A 23,030-nucleotide genomic window follows, 5' to 3' on the forward strand; every position below is an offset into this window, starting at 1 on the left:
CCCCATATTTTACATTTTCACACAGTCGATGTTGCTGAATGAAAATTGTAAACTATCATTGTAGTGCCCAGTATGTTATAGTCCCCAGTACATTGTAGTCCCCAGTACATTGTAGTCCCCAGTACATTGTAGTTCCCAGTACATTGTAGTGCCCAGTACATTGTAGTCACCACTAGGGTTGAGCGAAACGGATCGGACAAATTCAAAAATCGCCGACTTTTGGCAAAGTCGGGTTTCGTGAAACCCGACCCGATCCTAAAAAAGTAAAAGTCGCCCCACTCTAGTCACCACTACGCTGTAGCCCACAGTATGCTTCTGGAAAAATGCACTTCTAAATTAGGTGAGCTCTCATGGCTACAGAAATACCAAACATGTGGATGCAAAATGAGGTTTAGGCACATTGGGGCCCAGAAGGGAGGGGGGCATTTGGATTTGAGAGCGCAGAAATTGCTGGATTTCGTTTGGGGAGCAAGGAGTCTTAGCACTTTTCCAAAGCCTTTGTGCTACCAGGAGCGTGGATGCCCCCTATATTTCCATTAACAGATGACAGACCTAAGTGAGGACCTGATTTTTTTTTGTGGATTTAGTTAAAGCTTTTAGTGGAAACATTTTACATAACATTTGGGATCATATTTATGCAATCTAACACAGCCGGCATCTGCCTATGAAACAGTCTCAGCTCCTGAGGGAACTACACTTTTCTTAGCAGGATATGACGAAACTCTACCTCATAGTTCATCAACGAGTTAAAGCTTTCAGTTTTTTTTTCCATTTTAGCTGGATGACTAGCAGACATGTGATCTCAACGTCTGATTTCCGATTTTGAAATGAAAAATCTTTATAAAAGTTCAACCCCCATTTTACATGTCTACATACTATTTCTTGTTACAGATGATAACAAAAAAATATTGACTTTCATCTTGAATTTTACCTGCCTGCCCACAATAGTTGCGTATTGATTTGACCCAATTTCACTGTAACGATTCATTATACTAAAGCCTTTTTTGCTAGGATATTAAATGCTCGTTGTCTGTGAATTCTGCCGGATATACAGATAATGTTAAATAAAGTCATCTTAATATAAATATTGCATAACCGCGATTGTTAATTTTCACATTAAGTTCCATGTTCACGTCCTGCTCGGTGTACTGTGCATTATCCGTTCTCTCTTTAACTTAAAAGTCATCACATCTGTCATGTTAGCAATCCGCCTCCCCCTCCCTCCATCTGCTCCTCCAGTCCCTGCCTCCCCTGAGCCTCAGTGCTTGTTTTATTTGTGTGCCATACAGGCTGATGGACTCTTCCATTGCTCGTATCCCGGTGATGCCTGGATATGCTGCTACACTGGGATGATCGGCTTGGTTCTCAAGAGCTGTACACTTAATCTTAGGCTTGTGATCTGCTCGGGGCACGGCACCCTCTGAAGGACCTCTCTCAATGGCACCTCAATAATAGAGGTGGATTTCCAAGAACTGTGGAATTCATTACTCGTTACATCCGGTAGGAATCACATCTTCTCTGTATCTGATTTTTTATGTAGTCAGGTAATTTTAATAAATACGCTTGGCCTGGTTCACTAAGCTTCCTGGGCAGCGCCATGTAGTTTGCTGATTTGTTTCTCGGTTAACTAGAAATAGTACATGCACTTCTTACAGGAAAGATTAATAGGAAGGGTATTTTATTTGATCCCGGGAGTAATGATTTGTTTTTTATGTTTATGCATTACTGTACTTTACATATGTATGCTGTATACAGCATTTATCATATGGGTGCAGGAATATCATAATGTTGGCGCCCATATGGTCACCAGACCATAAATATATTATATTGTAAATGTGGTAGTTGTATAATAAGGTCAGTAGTATAAAGTATTAATCACAGGTCTCTGGTACAATGTGTGGACTGCTGGAAGTATATGTAGGAGAAACACACATTGAGAAATCACTTCTTCGGTCCTGGGCTTTATGGGGTAACGTTTCTATACAGCCCATCCTCCAAAAATAAAATAACGAGAAGGACCATCTTATATTATGTATGTACTGTACATCAGCCTCAAGCTATCCCTTCTGAGAAGAACCACTTACAATGTCTTTTTTTTATTGGTCCTTCTTAGGTCCTGGGCATTGTGGGGTAATGATTATAAATACTGCAACCTTCCCAAAAAAAAAAAAAAAGAGAAGAGCATCCCCTTATCCGGAGCTGATTTTCTATCAGATATTTTGAGGACCACCATATATTATGCATATGCACCATCTTCAAGCCACCCCTCCCTAGAAGATCCATTTACAATGCAATTTTGGTGGCTTTGGTCCTCCTTAGGTCCTGGGCATTGTGGGGTAATGCTTATATAAAGTGTAACCTTCAAAAAAAAAAGAGGCATCCTCTTATCCGAAACTGATTTTCGATACGATGTTTTGAGGACCACCATAACACAGATTATGTATATTCGCCATCTTCAGCCACCCCTCCATAGAAGATCAATTTACAATGCAATTTTTTGGTGATTGTCTCAAAAGATTTTGGCATAATTACATTTATTCCAACTTCTTTATTAAATGATCCGTCCTCCCTTAGGACCAGTAACTACAATGCCCAAGACACACAATTTCCTGTAGATTGTATCTTGCTGTAACCTTGGCATAGTAATATTACCTGGCATCCACTTATAGATGCTGCCTGTACATAATCTCATATTGAAATGCTGTCTGGCTATGCGTGCTGATCAGATTTACGAGAATTACTTCTTTCTTTTTTTTTTGCATTCATGGATTAAATTTTAACCCCTTTTATAACAGGTTTGACTTAAATTCTGTATTAATCCGTTATTAATTTCAATATGCATAATAGATAACAGGAGAGTTCACAGTTATAAAGGCAATTAGAAATCAGTACGTCCCATCTAATAATGTAAACTTCAATATTTGGACTATTTGACCAATATGTATACCAACCAGTCAGTGTTCTTAAAAGAAAGTGATAATAATTTTGTGCAAGTGAGAGAATGGCGCAGACGCGACCAGTTATTATCTATGGAAAACCTCAGTATGACTTGGGGTTTCTTCATGTTTTTTGCTGCTTTTTTCCGAGGAAGTGTTTTACAGTGTCAGCAAAGGGAATGAGATTTCTGTGTCATGGTAATTCTTTCAGTGTTTCTGCTACATTTTTCACCCATTTGAATGAAAGGGGGAAAAAAAGGTAAGTAAAAACACATAAAAAACGCACGCAAACTATTTTTTTCCTGCCATCACTCTAGTTGTTGCAGTAGAGAAATCTGCTGCAAATTTGAAACGTGTGCACATACCCCAGCTGGAGTTTTTTCATGTGTTACTTTTTCAGTGTATTCCTAATATATTAAAATAAAAGCTGGGACATTATTAGACAGATCATCAAAGCAATGGTCTGTACATTGTGCTAGCTGCAGAATAATATATTGGGAAGGATGCATTGGAGAAGTGTCTCAGTTCTGAAATCTCAATTCCTGTACATTGGTATTGCCAATAAATACCTTTAGATCTAGAAAATGTTTTTTTTGTGTTATATACTGACTCTGAGTAACCCTACATGTGACTGATAGAGGTTTATAGCATCAGTACACATCCTGTATATCATATATCATTGGCCTACGGTTTGAAGGGTATTTCTATCACTGAATATTCCAGATAGGATTTACCATAGCATTCTGAAGGTTGGAGGTCTGACATCTATGACCTCTGCTTATCTGGAGTCCTAGAGCATTGCTGCATAGGGAAAAAATATAAGAGAAGCTGCAGCACTAACAGGGTTTTTTTTTATCATCTCAAATGGCTAAAATTTCAAAGTTCTTGTGAAATCAAGAAATTTGCTGTTTACTTAAAATCCTCTACATTCTCAAGAATGGATGAAATGTTATTTTTTGTGTACTACTTATTATCTAGGTTTTCACCGCTATTGTGACCATTTTCCTATGCAAGGAGTGCAGCACTTACAAGCTCTTTGCTATAGAGCTTGCTAATGCTGCTCTGAAGCTGACCAGATAGCTGTATACAGCCAAATCTCCTCTAATGCTAATGAGGTAAAGCTGCATCAGAAATGTTTGGGCCAACAGTATATCTATCCCGCTGGTCTGAACTGTCAATCAATCATGAGTGAACCGTCCCCCAGTTAGCCAGGAGGAAGGCGAGTGGTGCATCTCTTAACTGGTGCTGCTTACCTTCATTTTAAGGATTGGTTGGGCTCCAGGCAAGTTATGTAATATCATCAATCAACCTTATACTGTTATACAGATTTAGACATTCATAATGGACAAATGAATGCCTTAAAAACGGGATTCATGTGTATCTGCTGTTGGGCCACTGACCATTGACTTTATTGAAGCAGAATGAGTTATTTTATTCAGTTTCCACCTTCTGGAGGCCGACACGAAAACATCGTCGACTGCATTTTTATCCCCACCTCAAAAAAGACAGAAACGTCAGTAAATGAGGTCAAAGCACAAAGTGACCCAACTTCATTAACGTTAATAGCACCATCGGCAGATACGGCTAACGCCTGAATCATCTTTAGCAGAGGTGCAGATGGAAGCCTCTACGGAACCGTGTAGTAAAAATGTGATGTGATCCTAGCCTTACAAGAGAATTTTCCAAACTATTGTTCATTTTTCAGGTTTTACTTGTTTTATTATTTCAATGCATTATTTATATTAAAAAAACACACAAAAAACATCAGTCTTACACTCACTAAGCCTAAAATGGGATTGATAATTTTTGTTCTGTAGATATCGCTTCCTAATTCATCTCATTATCATTACAGCCACGATTACAATAAAGGGTAAAACACAGGATCCACCATTCACAATCGGTGAGGATCACCTTTCACCCTCTCCACCTCCCTGCACGGTGACCTCTGCACAGACCGGAGAGCATGCCTAGAAAACTCTGGCGTATAATTTAATCAGATTCATCCTGTCTGTTGCTGTTAGGGTCCATGTGGCAGCTGTCAGGAATATATCTTAATACTGTTAATATATGCTCAGGAAAGATGGCTGGCCTCATTCATGACAGGAAGATGTGATAAAAAGTCTGAAATAGGAAATTAAGAACAAATACATATTTTATTTGTACAATAGAAAGATGAAAAGCACTCATCGATCTGAAAAATCCTTAGCTTTATTGAGTCTGCATTAAAAAGAGTCCATGGCCGGGAGAGTGAGGAAAGGAGTTAGTGCGAGCCGCTGGCATAGCGCGAAACGGCCGTCGTTCTGGCCTGCTCGCACTTACTCCTTTCCTCACTTTCCCAGCCATGGAGTCTTTTTAATGAAGACTCAATAAAGCTAAGGATTTTTCAGATCAGTGAGTGCTTTTCTTTTTTCTATTGTACAAGTGGACAGATTTGTTTTTTCTGGATATAGCACCCGAGATCTTGGAACATAGCGTCCTATCATACCGGCTTTGAAGCCGTACCTGTGGTTATCAGTGACGTGAAGTTGGCAGTGGTGCCGCCCCTTGCCTTTCTTTTTTGTTGTAAATACATATTTTATCTGATTTTTATAAAAAAAAAATACAGGTAACGTCTCAGGTGTATTTTGGTTAGTATGCTGTCTGTGGGGAATAATTTGCTAACTGCACTAGTCTGCACCATGTTGCGAATCAGAGTAGTTCGTGTAATACATGACACTCATCAATGACAAGATCAAGTACATGGAAATGCACCCTGAGAAAATGACGTCCCTAACCTCAACCCGGCTTGATACCTTCTCTTTAAGGTTACATGCTTAACTAAAGTACACTCAAGACAACTCCACATCCTCCCCATAAAAGTGATTTCTGCTTCCTCACTATCATTGCACGAAAATAATATATGACCATTCTGGGTACAAAAATTGAAATCATGACAGGTCAGCATAAACGTCCAATATTGACTTATAGATTTTGAAATGATAGAATTTTATTATGCAGAGGTGGTGGGGCATAGAGAAACTAATCGTATTCAATAGGAAAATGCAAATCATCAGTACAGCATATGTCATGTACTAAATGTTGTGGCGAGGTCACTCAGATACTGTACATGATACTTTGGCAGGCAAAATGATGTTCTGTTTTTGAGAAATCATTTAATCTTACATCTGATTCTAAGGATGTGATTTTAAGATTTGATTCCTTCTTTTCTGTGCGGCTCATTGTGAAGTCAACTCTCACTGATAGATGTTTCAAATTATGTTACATTATGCAACAACTGTGAAAAATTCAGGGTCAGAATACAGATCAGGATGCTAATTAAAACGATAAAATAACCCAGAATAGATTATACTGTATAATCTGTATTTTTTTCTGCAGCATTTTGGCAGAATGTTTTGCAGCCGCTGACACTATTACCTCCTGTATTTATATGTACATCAATATAGTCCATTCATAATAAATCCCATGGTTGGCCATGAAAAGCAATTTGGCAATACTGGCATTTTTCAATACTACTGCTCCTCTGAGAATCTTGGTTTCGGTCTTGGTTCCCCCAATTGTTTTGTTTTCCCTTCAGTGTTATAGTGCTACAGTCATTACAATTATTAATTGGATTGTCTAATTACCTTTTTTCAGACATAAATTGATAGGTGATTGCTTGTTGTCACCAATAGAAGCAACAAAGAACCATGAAACAGCACTGCACACCAGTTATATGAATAAGCTTACAATACATTGATGGACAGTTATTTTTTTAACATAGATCTGTGTTGCTTAGGCTAATGATGGATTCTGCATCAACATCTTCTCTATGACATCCATATGCCATAATAAGGCCATTAGAAAGGGACAGTATTAATACAATAATGCCTTAAAAAGCTCTTTGCATAACGATTCCTCTTTTTTACTATCACACGTAACTAAATTATCACTAGACAATTAATCACATAATTAGTCAAATTAATAAAATCTAAGATTGGTCAAGATAACAAGTAGTTGTGGAAAATGTACCTGAATTTAGAAGGTCTAATTACTAATGAGTCAATTTTCTGACACCTATAACAATGATACTCACTTGGGAGCGATATGAGGTATCACAGAACCATTTCTATTTAAAAGTTCAGCTGGTTTATTTCAGTCCTCATAAACCACATCACCGGAAAACTTAAATACAGCTTTTGTCCAGCATTTAGACCACCTGCAAGGTCTCACAATCCAGGAGGTCTGCATGCCTCCATACACAGCACCATGTGTCAGATAAACAGTTCACATTTTACGTGAACTACACCCAGGAATGGCGATATGGTAAGCAGTGCCCCGCTCTAATGATTCAGCTGCTCACAATTAGAGCTGGCCCTAAAATGGCCGTTTAACTCCTCTTAGTACTATGTACTAGAGCATTACTCCAGGTTTATATCACAGAGGACTTGCACCTCTGTGATAAGTATCTCCCATCCACCTTACATATCTTCCCCTCTGCCTAAAGCTGTGTGGTTTGGCACCTTCTACCACTAGCCATGGGATTCTAAGAGAGCACCATCATTTCCATGTAACTTCTCTGCTCTATGTTCCACATGGAAGTAGAAATCCTGCAGGGCTAGAAACCAGCAGGTAACACAAGAATTTTGCACCTTTTTCCCCCTCATTCACCTGAGTGGGATATGGCCTGACACTAATTTAAATTTTTGCCCTAAGAGATAGTATCGCAATGTGTCAACCGCCCATGCTGCCTTCATGGCAAAGTTAAGGATGAACCTTCTGTAGTATCCCATGAATCTCAGAAAGTTCCTAACTTTTTTTTTAGAGGGGTCTCTGCCAGTTCTGGATTGCATACGCTCTACTGATCTGGGGTTTGATTTTGCCTACTATATATCCCAGGTATTTAGCCTTCTCTTTCCCCATAGCACATTTTTTGCATTTATAGAAAACCCCACCTGCCTGAGAGCATTGAACACTGCCTGGACCTTTTCCATATGACTTCCCCAATCCAAACTGAAGATTGCAATATCATTCAGGTATGTTGTGGTGCAGTTCTTATGGGGTTCGAGAATCCTGGCCATTCTGGAAGGTAGCTGGAGCTCCCTGCAGTCTAAATGACATCCTGACATATTAAAAGCATCTGTCGGGTGTAGAGAAAACCGTCTTCTCCTTGGCTTCTTGTGGCATGGGGACTTGAAAATATACCTTTGTTAAATCCAAGGTGGTTATGCATCTTGCTGGACCAAGTCGCTCAATCAGCTCATCAACACGAGGGATTAGATATGCGTCGAACTTGGGGACTTCGTTCAGCTTCTGGTAATCATTACAGAATCTCCATTTATTTTCTGCAAGGCTGTCCTCACTGCCTTCTGGACAGAAATCATCAGTTGACCTTGGAGCTGGAGTTGCCGCCGTGCCTCGAACATGCCCCAAAGTGACACCATTCTAAAAACTGCACCCCTTAAGGTACTCAAAACCACATTCAATAAGTTTATTAACCCTTCAGGTGCTTCACAGGAATTTTTGGAATGTTTAAAAAAAATTGAACATTTAACTTTTTTTCACAAAATTTTTACTTCAGATCCAATTTGTTCTATTTTACCAAGGGTAACAGGAGAAATTGGACAACAAATGTTGTTGTATAATTTGTCCTGACTACGCCGATACCCCATATGTGGGGGTAAACCACTGTTTGGGCACAAGACAGAGCTCAAAAGGGAAGGAGCGCCATTTGACTTTTCAATGCAAAATTTGCTGGAATTGAGATCGAACACCGTGTCGCGTTTGGAGAGCCTCTAATATGCCTGAACAATAGAAAGCCCCCACAAGTGACACCAATTTGGAAAGTAGACCCCCTAAGGAACTACTCTAGATGTGTTGTGAGCACTTTGAACCTCCAAGTGCTTCACAGAAGTTTATAATGTAGAGCCGTAAGAAGAAAATCATATTTTTTCACAAAGATTTTTCGCCCCCAATTTTTTATTTTCCCAAGGGTAACAGGACAAATTGGACCGCAAAAGTTGTTGTGCAATTTGTCCTGAGTACGCTGATACTCCATATGTGGAGGTAAACCACTGTTTGGGTGCATGGCAGAGGTCAGAAGGGAAGGAGCGCCAGAGCGTTTGACTTTTCAATGAAAAATTGGCTGGAATTGAGATCGGACACCATGTCGCGATTGGAGAGCCCCTGATGTGCCTAAACAGTGGAAACCCCCCACAACTGACACCATTTTGGAAAGTAGACCCCCTAAGGAACTAATCTAGATTCGTGGTGAGTACTTTGAACCCCAATTGTTTCACTAAAGCTTAGAATGTAGAGCCGTGAAAATTAACCCCTTTCTGACATATGACATACTATCCCGTCGAGGTGGGCCCGTATGACCACCAATGGGATAGTACGTCATAAGCGATCGGCCGCGCTCATGGGGGAAGCGCGGCCGATCGCGGCCGGGTGTAAGCTGCCTATCGCAGGTGACATCCGGCACTATGTGCCAGGAGCGGTCACGGACCGCCCCCGGCACATTAACCCCCGGCACACCGCGATCAAACATGATCGCGATGTGCCGACGGTATAGGGAAGCATCTGCAGGGAGGGGGCTCCCTGCGGGCTTCCCTGAGCCCCCCACAGCAACGCGATGTGATCGCGTTGCTGCAAGGGTCTCCTTACCTCCCTCCCAATAGCAGGCCTGGATCCAAAATGGCCACGGCATCCGGGTCCTGCAGGGAGGGAGGTGGCTTCACAGCGCCTGCTCAGAACAGGTACTGTGAAGCCTGCAGCACTGTAAGTCAGATCGGTGATCTGACAGAGTGCTATGCAAACTGTCAGATCATTGATCTGTGATGTCCCCCCCTGGGACAAAGTAAAAAAGTAAAAAAAAAATTTCCAAATGTGTAAAAAAAAAAAAAATCCTAGATAATGAAAAAAAAAAATATTATTCCCATAAATACATTTCTTTATCTAAATAATAAAAAAAACAATGAAAGTACACATATTTAGTATCGCCGCGTCCGTAACAACCCGACCTATAAAACTGGCCCACTAGTTAACCCCTTCAGTAAACAACGTAAGAAAAAAAAAAAAAACGAGGCAAAAACAACGCTTTATTATCATACTGCCGAACAAAAAGTGGAATAACACGCAATCAAAAAGACGGATATAAATAAACATGATACCGCTGAAAACATCATCTTGTCCTGCAAAAAATGAGCTGCAATACAGCATCATCAGCAAAAAAATAAAAAAGTTATAGTCCTGAGAATAAAGGGATGCAAAAATAATTATTTTTTCTATAAAATAGTTTTTATCGTATAAAAGCGCCAAAACATAAAAAAAAGATATAAATGAGGTATCGCTGTAATCGTACTGACCCGAAGAATAAAACTGCTTTATTAATTTTACCAAACGCAGAACGGTATAAACGCCTCCCCCAAAAGAAATTCATGAATAGCTGGTTTTTGGTCATTCTGCCTCACAAAAATCGGAATAAAAAGCGGTCAAAAAATGTCACGTGCCCAAAAATGTTACCAATAAAAACGTCAACTCGTCCCGCAAAAATCAAGACCTCACATTACTCTGTGGACCAATATATGGAAAAATTATAGCTCTCAAAATGTGGTAACGCAAAAAATATTTTTTGCAATAAAAAGCGTCTTTCAGTGTGTGACGGCTGTCAATCATAAAAATCCGCTACAAAACCCACTATAAAAGTAAATCAAACCCCCCTTCATCACTCCCTTAGTTAGGGAAAAATTAAAAAAATGTATTTATTTCCATTTTCCCATTAGGGCTAGGGTTAAGGTTAGGGCTAGGGTTAGGGTTAGGGTTAGGGTTGGGGCTAGGGTTAGAGTTAGGGTTAGGGTTAGGGCTAGGGTTAGGGCTAGGGTTAGGGTTAGGGCTAGGGTTAGGGCTAGGGTTAGGGCTAGGAATAGGGTTGGGGCTAGGGTTAAGGCTACAGTTAGGGTTGGGGCTAAAGTTAGGGTTAGGGTTGGGGCTAAAGTTACGGTTAGGGTTTAGATTACATTTACGGTTGGGAATAGGGTTGGGATTAAAGTTAGGGGTGTGTCAGGGTTAGAGGTGTGGTTAGGGTTACTGTTGGGATTAGGGTTAGGGGTGTGTAATGATTAGGGTTTCAGTTATAATTTGGGGGGTTTCCACTGTTTAGGCACATCATGGCGTCCGATCTCAATTCCAGCCAATTCTGCGTTGAAAAAGTAAAACAGTGCTCCTTCCCTTCCGAGCTCTCCCGTGTGCCCAAACAGGGGTTTACCCCAACATATGGGGTATCAGCGTACTCAGGACAAATAGGACAACTTTTGGGGTCCAATTTCTCCTGTTACCCTTAAGAAAATACAAAACTGGGGGCTAAAAAATTTTTGTGGGAAAAAAAAGATTTTTTATTTTCACGGCTCTGCGTTATAAACTGTAGTGAAACACTTGGGGGCTCAAAATTCTCACAACACATCTAGATAAGTTCCCTGGGGGGTCTAGTTTCCAATATGGTGTCACTTGTGGGGGGTTTCTACTGTTTAGGTACATTAGGGGCTCTGCAAACGCAATGTGACGCCTGCAGACCATTCCATCTAAGTCTGCATTCCAAATGGCGCTCCTTCCCTTCCGAGCCCTCCTATTTGCCCAAACGGTGGTTCCCTCCCACATATGGGGTATCAGCGCACTCAGGACAAATTGGTAGGGTTGAGCGAAACGGGTCGGCCATTTTCAGAAGTCGCCGACTTTTGGCAAAGTCGGGTTTCATGAAACCCGACCCAACCCCTGTGTGGGGTCGGCCATGAGGTCGGCGATCTTCTGAATCTGGTATCAGAATTCCGATCCCGAGTTCCGATATGTTTGCAATATCGGAAATCGGTATCGGAATCCATATTTAAGTGTAAAATAAAGAATTAAAATAAAAAATATTGCTATATTCACCCTCGGACGCGCCCTGGTACTAACCGGCAGCCTTCCTTTCTTAGAATCAGCGCGTGAAGGGCCTTAAATGATGTCGCGGCTTGTGATTGGTCGCGTGACCGCCCATGTGACCGCTCGCACGACCAATCACAAGCCGCGACGTCACCGAAGGTCCTTCAAGCGCTGATTGTTAGGAAGCAAGGCTGCCGGAAAGAAGCAGGGCACGTCCGAGGGTGAGTATATACCTAATAGGAATATACTCACCCTCGGACGCGCCCTGCTTCTTTCCGGCAGCCTTCCTTCCTAAGAATCAGCGCTTGAAGGACCTTCGGTGACGTCGCGGCTTGTGATTGGTCGCGCGAGCGGTCGCATGGGCGGTCGCGCGACCGGTCACATGGGCGGTCGCGCGACCAATCACAAGCCGCGTCATCTAAGGCCCTTCACGCACTGATTCTAAGGAAGGAAGGCTGCCGGTTAGTACCAGGGCGCATCCGAGGGTGAGTATAGCAATATTTTTTATTTTAATTCTTTATTTTACACTTAAATATGGATCCCAGGGCCTGAAGGAGAGTTTCCTCTCCTTCAGACCCTGGGAACCATTGGAAACCCAATGCACTGCATTGGGTTTCGTGTTTCGGCCGACCCCGACCCCGACTTTTTTATAGGATCGGCCGATTTCACTCGACCCGACTTTTGAAAAAGTCGGGTTTCGTGAAACCCGACTCGATCCTATAAAAGTAAAAGTCACTCAACCCTACAAATTGGACAACAACTTTTGGGGTCCAATTTCTCCTGGTACCCTCGGGAAAATACAAAACTGGGGGCTCAAAAAATAATTTATGTGGGAAAAAAATTTTGTTTTATTTTTACGGCTCTGCATTATAAACTTCTGTGAAGCCCTTGGTGGGTCAAAGCGCTTACCCCACATCTAGATAAGTTCCTTAGGGGGTCTACTTTCCAAAATGGTGTCACTTGTGGGGGGTTTCTACTGTTTAGGTACATGAGGGGCTCTGCAAACGCAATGTGACACCTGCAGATCATTCCATCTACAGTCATGGCCAAAAGTATTGACACCCCTGCAATTCTGTCAGATAATACTCAGTTTCTTCCTGAAAATGATTGCAAACACAAATTCTTTGGTATTATTATCTTCTTTTAATTTGTCTTAAATGAAAAAACACAAAAGAGAATGAAGCAAAAAGCAAAACATTGATCATTTCACACAAAACTCCAAAAATGGGCCAGACAAAAGTATTGGCACCCTCAGCCTAATACTTGGTTGCACAACCTTTAGCCAAAATAACTGCGACCAACCGCTTCCGGTAACCAACAATGAGTTTCTTACAATGCTCTGCTGGAATTTTAGACCATTCTTCTTTGGCAAACTGCTCCAGGTCCCTGATATTTGAAGGGTGCCTTCTCCAAACTACCATTTTTACATCTCTCCACAGGTGTTCTATGGGATTCAGGTCTGGACTCATTGCTGGTCACCTTAGAAGTCTCAAGTGCTTTCTCTTAAACCATTTTCTAGTGCCTTTTGAAGTGTGTTTTGGGTCATTGTCCTGCTGGAAGACCCATGACCTCTGAGGGAGACCCAGCTTTCTCACACTGGACCCTACATTATGCTGTAAAATTTGTTGGTAGTCTTCAGACTTCATAATGCCATGTACACGGTCAAGCAGTCCAGTGCCAGAGGCAGCAAAGCAACCCCAAAACATCAGGGAACCTCCGCCATGTTTGACTGTAGGGACCGTGTTCTTTTCTTTGAATGCCTCTTTTTTTCTCCTGTAAACTCTATGTTGATGCCGTTGCCCAAAAAGCTCTACTTTTGTCTCATCTGACCAGAGAACATTCTTCCAAAACGTTTTAGGCTTTTTCAGGTAAGTTTTGGCAAACTCCAGCCTGGCTTTTTTATGTCTCGGGGTAAGAAGTGGGGTCTTCCTGAGTCTCCTACCATACAGTCCCTTTTCATTCAGATGCCGACGGATAGTACGGGTTGACAGTGTTGTACCCTCGGACTGCAGGGCAGCTTGAACTTGTTTGGATGTTAGTCGAGGTTCTTTATCCAACATCTGCACAATCTTGCATTGAAATCTCTTGTCAATTTTTCTTTTCCGTCCACATCTAGGGAGGTTAGCCACAGTGCCATGGGCTTTAAATTTCTTGATGACACTGTGCACGGTAGACACAGGAACATTCAGGTCTTTGGAGATGGACTTGTAGCCTTGAGATTGCTCATGCTTCCTCACAATTTGGTTTTTCAAGTCCTCAGACAGTTCCTTGGTCTTCTTTCTTTTCTCCATGCTCAATGTGGTGCACACAAGGACACAGGACAGAGGTTGAGTCAACTTTAATCCATGTCAACTGGCTGCAAGTGTGATTTAGTTATAGCCAACACCTGTTAGGTGCCACAGGTAAGTTACAGGTGCTGATGATTACACAAATTAGAGAAGCATCACATGATTTTCCGAACAGTGCCAATACTTTTGTCCACCCCCTTTTTTATGTTTGGTGTGGAATTATATCCAATTTGGCTTTAAGACAATTCTTTTTGTGTTTTTTCATTTAAGACAAATTAAATGAAGATAATAATGCCAAAGAATTTGTGATTGCAATTATTTTCAGGAAGAAAATGAGTATTATCTGACAGAATTGCAGGAGTGTCAATACTTTTGGCCATGACTGTAAGTCTGCATTCCAAATGGCGCTCCTTTCCTTCTGAGCCCTCCCATGCATCCAAACGGTGGTTCCCCCCACATATGGGGTATCAGCGCACTCAGGACAAATTGGACCACAACTTTTGGGGTCCAATTTCTCCTGTTACCCTCGGGAAAATACAAAACTGGGGGCTAAAAAATAATTTATGTGGGAATTTTTTTTATTTTTTTTTACGGCTCTGCATTATAAACTTCTGTGAAACCCTTGGTGCGTCAAAGCGCTCACCACACATCTAGATAAGTTCCTTAGGGGGTCTACTTTCCAAAATTGTGTCACTTGTGGGGGGTTTCTACTGTTTAGGTACATTAAGGGCTCTGCAAACGCAATGTGACGCCTGCAGACCATTCCATCTAAGTCTGCATTCCAAATGGCGCTCCTTCCCTTCCGAGCCCTCCCATGCGCCCAACCAGTGGTTCCCTCCCACATATGGGGTATCAGCGCACTCAGGACAAATTGTACAACAAATTTTGGGGTCCAATTTTTCCTGTTACCCTCGGGAAAATACAAAACTGGGGGCTAAAATATAATATTTGTGGGAAAGAATTTTTGTTTTATTTTTACGGCTCTACATTATAAACTTCTGTGAAGCCCTTGGTGGGTCAAAGCGCTCACCACACATCTAGATAAGTTCCTTAGGGGGTCTACTTTCCAAAATGTTGTCACTTGTGGGGGGGTTTCAATGTTTAGGCACATCAGTGGCTCTCCAAACGCAACATGGCGTCAGATATAAATTCCTGTCAATTTTGCATTGAAAAGTCAAACAGCGCTCCTTCCCTTCCGAGCTCTCCCATGCGCCCAAACAGTGGTTTACCCCCACATATGGAGTATCAGCGTACTCAGGACAAATTTTGCAACACCTTTTGGGATCCAATTTCTTCTCTTACCCTTGGGAAAAAAAAATTGTGGGCAAAAAGATAATTTTTGTGAAAAAATATGATTTTTTATTTTTATGGATCTGCATTATAAACTTCTGTGAAGCACTTGGTGGGTCAAAGTGTTCACCACACCTCTAGATAAGTTCCTTAGGGGGTCTACTTTCCAAAATAATGTCACTTGTGGGGCGTTTCAATGTTTAGGCACATCAGTGGCTCTCCAAACACAACATGGCGTCCCATCTCAATTCCTGTCAATTTTGCATTGAAAAGTCAAATGGCGCTCCTTCGCTTCCGAGCTCTGTCATGTGCCCAAACAGTGGTTTACCCACACATTTGGGGTATCGGTGTACTCAGGACAAATTGTACAACAACTTTTGGGGTCCATTTTCTCCTGTTACCCTTGGTAAAATAAAACAAATTGGAGCTAAAGTAAATTTTTTGTGAAAAAAAGTTAAATGTTCATTTTTATTTAAACATTCCAAAAATTCCTGTGAAGCACCAGAACGGTTAATCAACTTGTTGAATATGGTTTTGAGCACCTTGAGGGGTGTAGTTTTTAGAATGGTGTCAAACTTGGGTATTTTCTATCATATAAACCCCTCAAAATGACTTCAAATGAGATGTGGTCCCTAAAAAAAAATGGTGTCGTAAAAATGAGAAATTGCTGGTCAACTTTTAACCCTTATAACTCCCTAACAAAAAAAAATTTGGTTCCAAAACTGTGCTGATGTAAAGTAGACATGTGAGAAATGTTACTTATTAAGTATTTTGAGTGACATATCTCTGTGATTTAATTGCATAAAAATTCAAAGTTGAAAAATTGCGAAATTTTCAAAATTTTTGCCAAATTTCCGTTTTTTTCACAAATACGCAGGTAATATCAAAGAAATGTTACCACTATCATCAACTACAATATGTCACGAGAAAACATTGTCAGAATCACTGGGATCCGTTGAAGCGTTCCAGAGTTATAACCTCATAAAGGGACAGTGGTCAGAATTGTAAAAATTGGCCCGGTCATTAACGTGCAAACCACCCTTGGGGGTAAAGGGGTTAAAAAATCATTTTTTTCCACAAAATGATCTTTTAGCCCTCAATTTTTTATTTTCCCAAGGGTTACAGGAGAAATTGGACCCCAAAAGTTGTTGTCCAATTTGTCCTGAGTACGCTGATACCCCATATGTGGGGCGGAACCACCGTTTGGGCGCATGGCAGAGCTCGGGAGGGAAGGAGCGCTGTTTTGGAATGCAGACTTTGATGAAATGGTTTGCGGGCTTCTCATTGCATTTGCAGAGCCTCTGATGTACCTAAACAGTAGAAACTCCCACAAGTGACCCCATATTGGAAGCTAGACCCCCCAAGAAACTTATCTAGATGTGTTGTGAGAACTTTGAACCCCCAAGTGTTTCGCTAAAGTTTATAACAAAGAGCCGTGAAAATAAAAAATTTATTTTTTTCCACGAAAATATTTTAGCCCCCACATTTTAATTTTCACAAGGGTAACAGGAGAAATTGGACTGCAAAAGTTGCTGTCCAATTTGTCCTGATTACGCTGATACTCAATATGTGGGGGGTGAAACACTGTTTGGGCGCACGGCAGAGCTCGGAAGGGAAGGAGCACCATTTTACTTTTTCAATGCAGAATTGGCTGGAATTGAGATCAGACGTGATGTTGCGTTTGGAGATCCCCTGATGTGCCTAAACAGTGGAACCCCCCAATTCTAACTCTAACCCTAACCCCATCGCACACCTAAGCTTAATCCCAACCACAACCCTAACCACACCCCTAACCCCAATCCCAACCCTAACCATAACCCTTACACCAAAAGAGACAGTGAAGTAACGAACACCATCAGATAAAATACAAAATATCTTTATTATAAATATTTCCAGGATAATTCCATTCAAAAATAGAGTAATCTCATGTTACAATAACCATAATAATATAACTAACCATATATGTATGCAGCAGAGATGACTAAACACCTCTGCTGCTATAGGACTGCAAATAATAACTAGCAACCGAGACCAAACAATAGAGAAAGTGACCTATATATCCCACTGGTAAATAGTACCCTAAAGTATGAATAACAATAATATATATAAAAGTAATAACAGAGTACTCCTCACCTTAGAGATGCTACATATACCATACCGTACAGGTAAGCTACATATCAAATATCACCCAATAAAAAATATATGAACCGTGCCTATGATATAATAAGGCAATTACCTGCAGCCATAGTAAGGGGGTATACCAGCGAGATAGCGGTCACTGAGGCCCCTCGACGCGCGTTAACCATAACCCTGACCACACCCCTAACCCCAACACACCCCTAATCCTAATACCAGCCCTAATCTCAACCCTAAACATAACCCTAACCACACCCCTAACCCTGACACACCCCTAATCCTATTCCCAACCCTAACCCCAACCATAAACATAAGCCAAACCCTAACTTTAGCCCCAACCCTATCCCTAACTTTAGCCCCAACCCTAACCCTAACTTTAGCCCCAGCCCTAACCCTAACTTTAGCCCCAACTCTAACCCTAACATTAGCCCCAACCCTAACCCTAACTTTATTCCCAACCCTAACTTTAGCCCCAACACTAACCCTAATGTTAGCCCTAACCCTAACCCTAATGGGAAAATGGAAATAATTTTTTTTTAAATTTTATTATTTTTCCCTAACTAAGGGGGTGATAAAGGGGGGTTTTATTTTCTATTTATAGCGGGTTTTTGTTTGGCAGCTGTCACACGCTAAGAGACGCTTTTTATTGCAAAAAATTGTTTTTTGCATCACCACATTTTGAGAGCTATAATTTATCAATATTTTGGCCCAGAGAGTCATATGAGGTCTTGTTTTTTGCGAGACGAGTTGACGTTTTTATTGGTACCATTTTCAGGCACATGGCATTTTTTGATCGCTTTTTATTCCGATTTTTGTGAGGCAGAATGAACAAAATCCAACAATTCCTGAATTTCTTTTAGGGGGGCGTTTATACCGTTCCACGTGTGGTAAAATTGATAAAGCAGCTTTATTCTTTGGGTTAGTACGATTATTGCGATACCTCATTTATATATTTTTTTTATGTTTTGGCGCTTTTACACTAAAAACTATTTTATATAAAAAATAATTGTCTTTGTATCGCTTTATTCTGAGAGCTATAACTTTTTTATTTTTCTGCTGATGATGCTGTATGGTGGCTCTTTTTTGCGGAACAAGATGACGTTTTCAGCGGTACCATGTTTATTTATATCCGTCTTTTTGATCACATTTTATTGCACTTTTTGTTCGGCAGTATGATGCGTTGTTTTTTGCCTCGTTTTTTATTTATTTATTTGCGGTGTTCACTGATGGGGTTAACTAGTGAGATAGTTTTATAGAGCGGGTCTTTACGGACGTGACGATACCAAATGTGTACTTTTATTTTTTTTTTAATTTACATAATTAAATGGATTTATTGGAAAATATTTTTTTTTTCTTTATTTGGTTTTTTTTTTCCTATACATTCTACTTTTTTTTTTTTACTTTATAACATTGTCTCAGGGTGGGACATCACTATATTTCATCAGATCGCTGATCTGACACTTTGCATAGCTCTGTGTCAGATCAGCGATCTGACAGGCAGTGCAGGAGGTTTTCCGACGCCTGCTCTCAGCAGGCCCAGGCAAGCTACCTCAGTGAAGGAGCCCCGCAGCCATGGTGGATCCGGGGACTACTTCCAGAACACCGGAACGCGATCGCATCACGTTGTTCTGGTGGGTGAGCGCAGGGAGCCCCGTCCCTGCGCGATGCCCCTCTGTCGCTGTCACTACTGACAGCGGCATCGCGGGCATTGCTGCGGGGTGTCAGCTGTCACATACAGCTGACACCCACACGCGATCGCCGCTGTGCTCACTGTGAGACCGCTTGATCGTGCCACCATACTAGTACTGCGGTTTGCGGGAACTCAGTTCCTGCAGAGCAGTACTAGTACGGCGCACGTCGGGAAGGGGATAAAGATCCAAACCTGAAAAAAAAATCCAATTACAAGTTTGATAATGAAACGAATACTTACGCCCCGTCTTTCCTCCTCAGGAATTTGAACCCGACGACCCTGGAAAGATTCATTTCCACTTGACTGTGGAGTGCCCGCTAGGGCCATGTGGTACTCAGGACCGGATCCGATGGTTCTTAAAGGGGTGGTCACAGCAGCAGTGACCCGGTCCATGGTCTTGGGTGTCCAATAAAAGTCAATGAAATGAAGGGGAAATAAAGTTTATGGGGAGATTGTTCCTGATGCCGCCTGTGGTATTCGACAATAAGGAGATAGCCGACGCTGCATAAATGGAACCGCTGAGGCCGATGGTGATGCAGCAGAGTTGTTACAGCTCTCCACGGGTAGAGCTAGGCCCCAGGGCAGTTAAGAGGCGAAGCTGGCTCCCACCTCTCCTGTCCTGCACCTTTGCATGCAGTGTTCCAAGCCAACAGCCTCCGATCCTGTCAGCCGACGTACTCTAGGTCCCCTTGATTCTATGCAGCTGCCTTTTCGGCAATTACGTGTGGAAGCGGCCGCAGCACTTACAGATGCTGCAGCTTCCGGTTGGCTAGCTAAATCGCCAGTTCATCCACTAGTCTTGGGGGCCGGTTCCCCCACTGCAACCTGGTCCCTCCACCCGACTACGGTCGGCATAGATGCGGGCCCCACGGGTGGATTTCTCACTACCTAGGAGCCCTTCTTTCTCTCTTCCGCTGAAGCTTATCTTTCTGTTTCTTCTGTTCTTCCTTTCTCTTTCTATTGTTCTCTGGTCCAGGGACAAGCTCCTCTCAGCTCCAGCCCCCGGAACCAACTCCCTCTCTGTTCTCACTGTCACTTCCTTAAGCACTCCCTCTGCTGCTTTCTCCACCCACATCCTCTGCCTAGCTCCTCCCTGCATCTGAGAGGTCTGGTGTTGGATGCAAGTGTCTGGGTTCTGGGTAGTGCCCCCTCTTTGCCTGAGAGCGGAGTACCACACCTCTGGCTGAGGTGCACTACCTCTGTGGTGACTGGAACCTCAGAGGCATCACAACTGCTCCTGCTCTTCCACACTGGAAGGTTCCTGTAAAGAAAATACATTATTTACCACATGTGTAGTGGAGGGGGGGATAGATCTGTGCCGAAATAATGCCGACCTCCATTTTTTTTTCTTTCCCGCATCTACAGTGGGGCGGTGCAGTCTCTCAGCCTATCAGCAGTGCACACACACAGCAAAGTGCATGTAATGCACACAAGCAAGGGCATGTGAACCAGCCATTTTCCCCGTCGCCACCATTTCCTCACTGCTGCAGCTTAGTGTTAGATGGCACCGCTGCTGCTCTGGGCGCTATACAGTATAAGAGTGTGAATTGCGAGCGAAATTGCAGTTAGATAGAGATAGATTTAGGGAGTTGGGACTAGTTGTAATATCAGCCCTTTTCAGGGTAGGTTACAGCAGTTGATAGCACTTTTTGCCAGGCAGGTCTGTGCCAGTGCTGTGCAAGTGTTTGTCACAGCATTTGGTGTATTCTAGCTCAGCCAATCCTTTTGGGCTAGTAGCATTGTCTGGTAGTCATCTGAGTAGCCCGCCTGTGAAATTAGCTACACCGCCTATGTATCTAATAATTTTTTACTGTAACCCAGTAAATCCTTCTGGGCTTATTAGCAGTGTCTGTACGTCAGCGGTGTAGCCTGGCTGTGAAGCTAGCTACACCGCCTGTGTATCTAAATTTTTACTGCATCTAACCCAGTAAATCGCTTTGGGCTTAGTAACAGTGTCTGCACGTCAGTGGAGTAGCCCACCTGTGAAGCAAGCTACATCGCCTGTGTATCTAATAATTTTTTACTGCATCTAACCCAGTAAATCGTTTTGGGCTTAGTAGCAGTGTCTGCACGTCAGCGGAGTAGCCCACCTGTGAAGCTAGCTACACCGCCTGTGTATCTAATAATTTTTTACTGCATCTAACCCAGTAAATCGTTTTAGGCTAGTACCACAGTTTGGCCACTCAGCTCTGCTCGGTTTCCATCCATCGTTTTTTGTGCCAACAACTACAGAGTTGCCAATTAGGTAAGCACCAAAATGAGTGGCAAAAGGCCTGCTGCTGGTGGAAAGGGGAATAGGCTTGTTGTAAAGGGAAAAAAAGGTTGTGTCAGTAGGTGGTAAAGCAACAGTAACATCTGCAGGAGAAAAACCATCTTCCAGCCAAAGTAAGATGTCTACTTCTTTTCGTGGACAATCAGATATGATCTCTTTCTTACGACCATCGCTACGAGCATCGCTACAAATTCCAGATGAGGCACAAAAAGAGCATGTGCTTGAACGGATATCAAGTGCTCGTTCAAGTGGGCTCTCCTCCACCTCAACTTCAACATCAAAAATACTCCAGTCCTCAGAAGTGTCACCCCAATCGCACTTGCTTCCTCACAGCTCCCAAATCTCCAGCCGCCCATCTGAGTATGCGGTAACATAGATGGTTGAGTCTGCAGAGCTGTTTACTCATACTATAGCCTTGGAATCAGAGGTCTGCTCCAGAGTTTCTGTGAATCCAGACGAGGAAATGATCTGCACTGATGCCCAGAATCTTTGTGAGTCGGATCCAGGCCCAGTTGAAGAAGGTTCTGAGCATAATGTAGACCCTCGTTCCCAAACTGTAACTCCTTTTGTTGGAGACAATGAGGAAGATGATGAGACTGAGATACCTGATTGGAACGAAAACTTGACATTTCAGTCAGGGCAGGAAGAGGTTGGCTCTGAGGACGACGGGTGTGAGAACACACAGAATGATGATCACGAGGTTGGAGACCGCACTTACTGTCAACCCATAGTCCGCCAATCCATTAGGCCAGCAGAGGAGGTGGAGGAGGATGCTAGTGACGACGAGGTTAGGTTGCGCCTTCCTGGACAGAAACAGAGTACTGGAAGCACTTCAACAATTACATCCTCAACCACAACTGTGCCTCTGAGCACACGTCGTGGTGGCTCTTTAGGTCACATGGGCTCTAAGCCTTGCATAGCCTAAGCATTTTTTGAGATGACACTCATGTTGTCTGTAAGATTTGTCACCGAAATCTCAGTACACGCCAAAAATGAATAGTACCGTATTTTTCGGACTACAAGACGCACTTTTTCCCCCCCAAAAAAGGGGGGAAAATGGGGGGTGCGTCTAATAGTCGCAATGCAGGCTTACCGTGGTGGCAGAGGTGCGGTGGCAGAGGTGCAGCGGCAGAGGTGCGGCGGCAGAGGTGCGGCGGCAGAGGTGTGGCGGCAGAGGAGGCGCAGTAAGCGGGGTCCCTTTCTCCGGTAAGGTGATGCAGCAGCCCGGTAAGCAGCAGAGCCGGGTGAATCCTGTTGTTATCGGTGGTGGCGGCCATTTTCCTGAGGCCACGCGTGCGCAGATGGAGCGCTCTGCTTCCCGGGGCTTCAGGAAAATGGCCGCCGCAATCTCCATCTGCGCACGCGCGGCCTCCCGCGGCCATTTTCCTGAAGCCCCGGGAAGCAGAGCGCTTCATCTGCACACGCGCGGCCTCAGGAAGATGGCCGCCCCCACCGATAACAACAGGATTCAACCGGCTCTGCTGCTTACCGGGCTGCTGCATCACCATACCAGGGAAAGGGACCCC

General features: G+C 42.8%; 1 protein-coding gene across 3 annotated transcripts in view; it reads left to right on the forward strand.

Annotated features, from left to right (window-relative positions):
• The window catches only part of SV2B (synaptic vesicle glycoprotein 2B), a 322,088-nt gene that overhangs the window by 119,758 nt on the left and 179,300 nt on the right, over positions 1–23,030 (forward strand). The window contains exon 1 of one of the 3 annotated variants that reach the window (XM_069766258.1): positions 1,261–1,500. The exons of the other annotated variants lie outside the window; for them this stretch is intronic. The gene's annotated coding sequence lies outside the window, so the exon portion shown is untranslated. Of the gene's footprint in view, positions 1–1,260; positions 1,501–23,030 lie in introns of those variants that run through there. 3 annotated transcript variants of the gene reach the window in all.

Source organism: Ranitomeya imitator, chromosome 4 (assembly GCF_032444005.1).
Source record: "Ranitomeya imitator isolate aRanImi1 chromosome 4, aRanImi1.pri, whole genome shotgun sequence".
Lineage (NCBI taxonomy): Eukaryota > Metazoa > Chordata > Amphibia > Anura > Dendrobatidae > Ranitomeya > Ranitomeya imitator.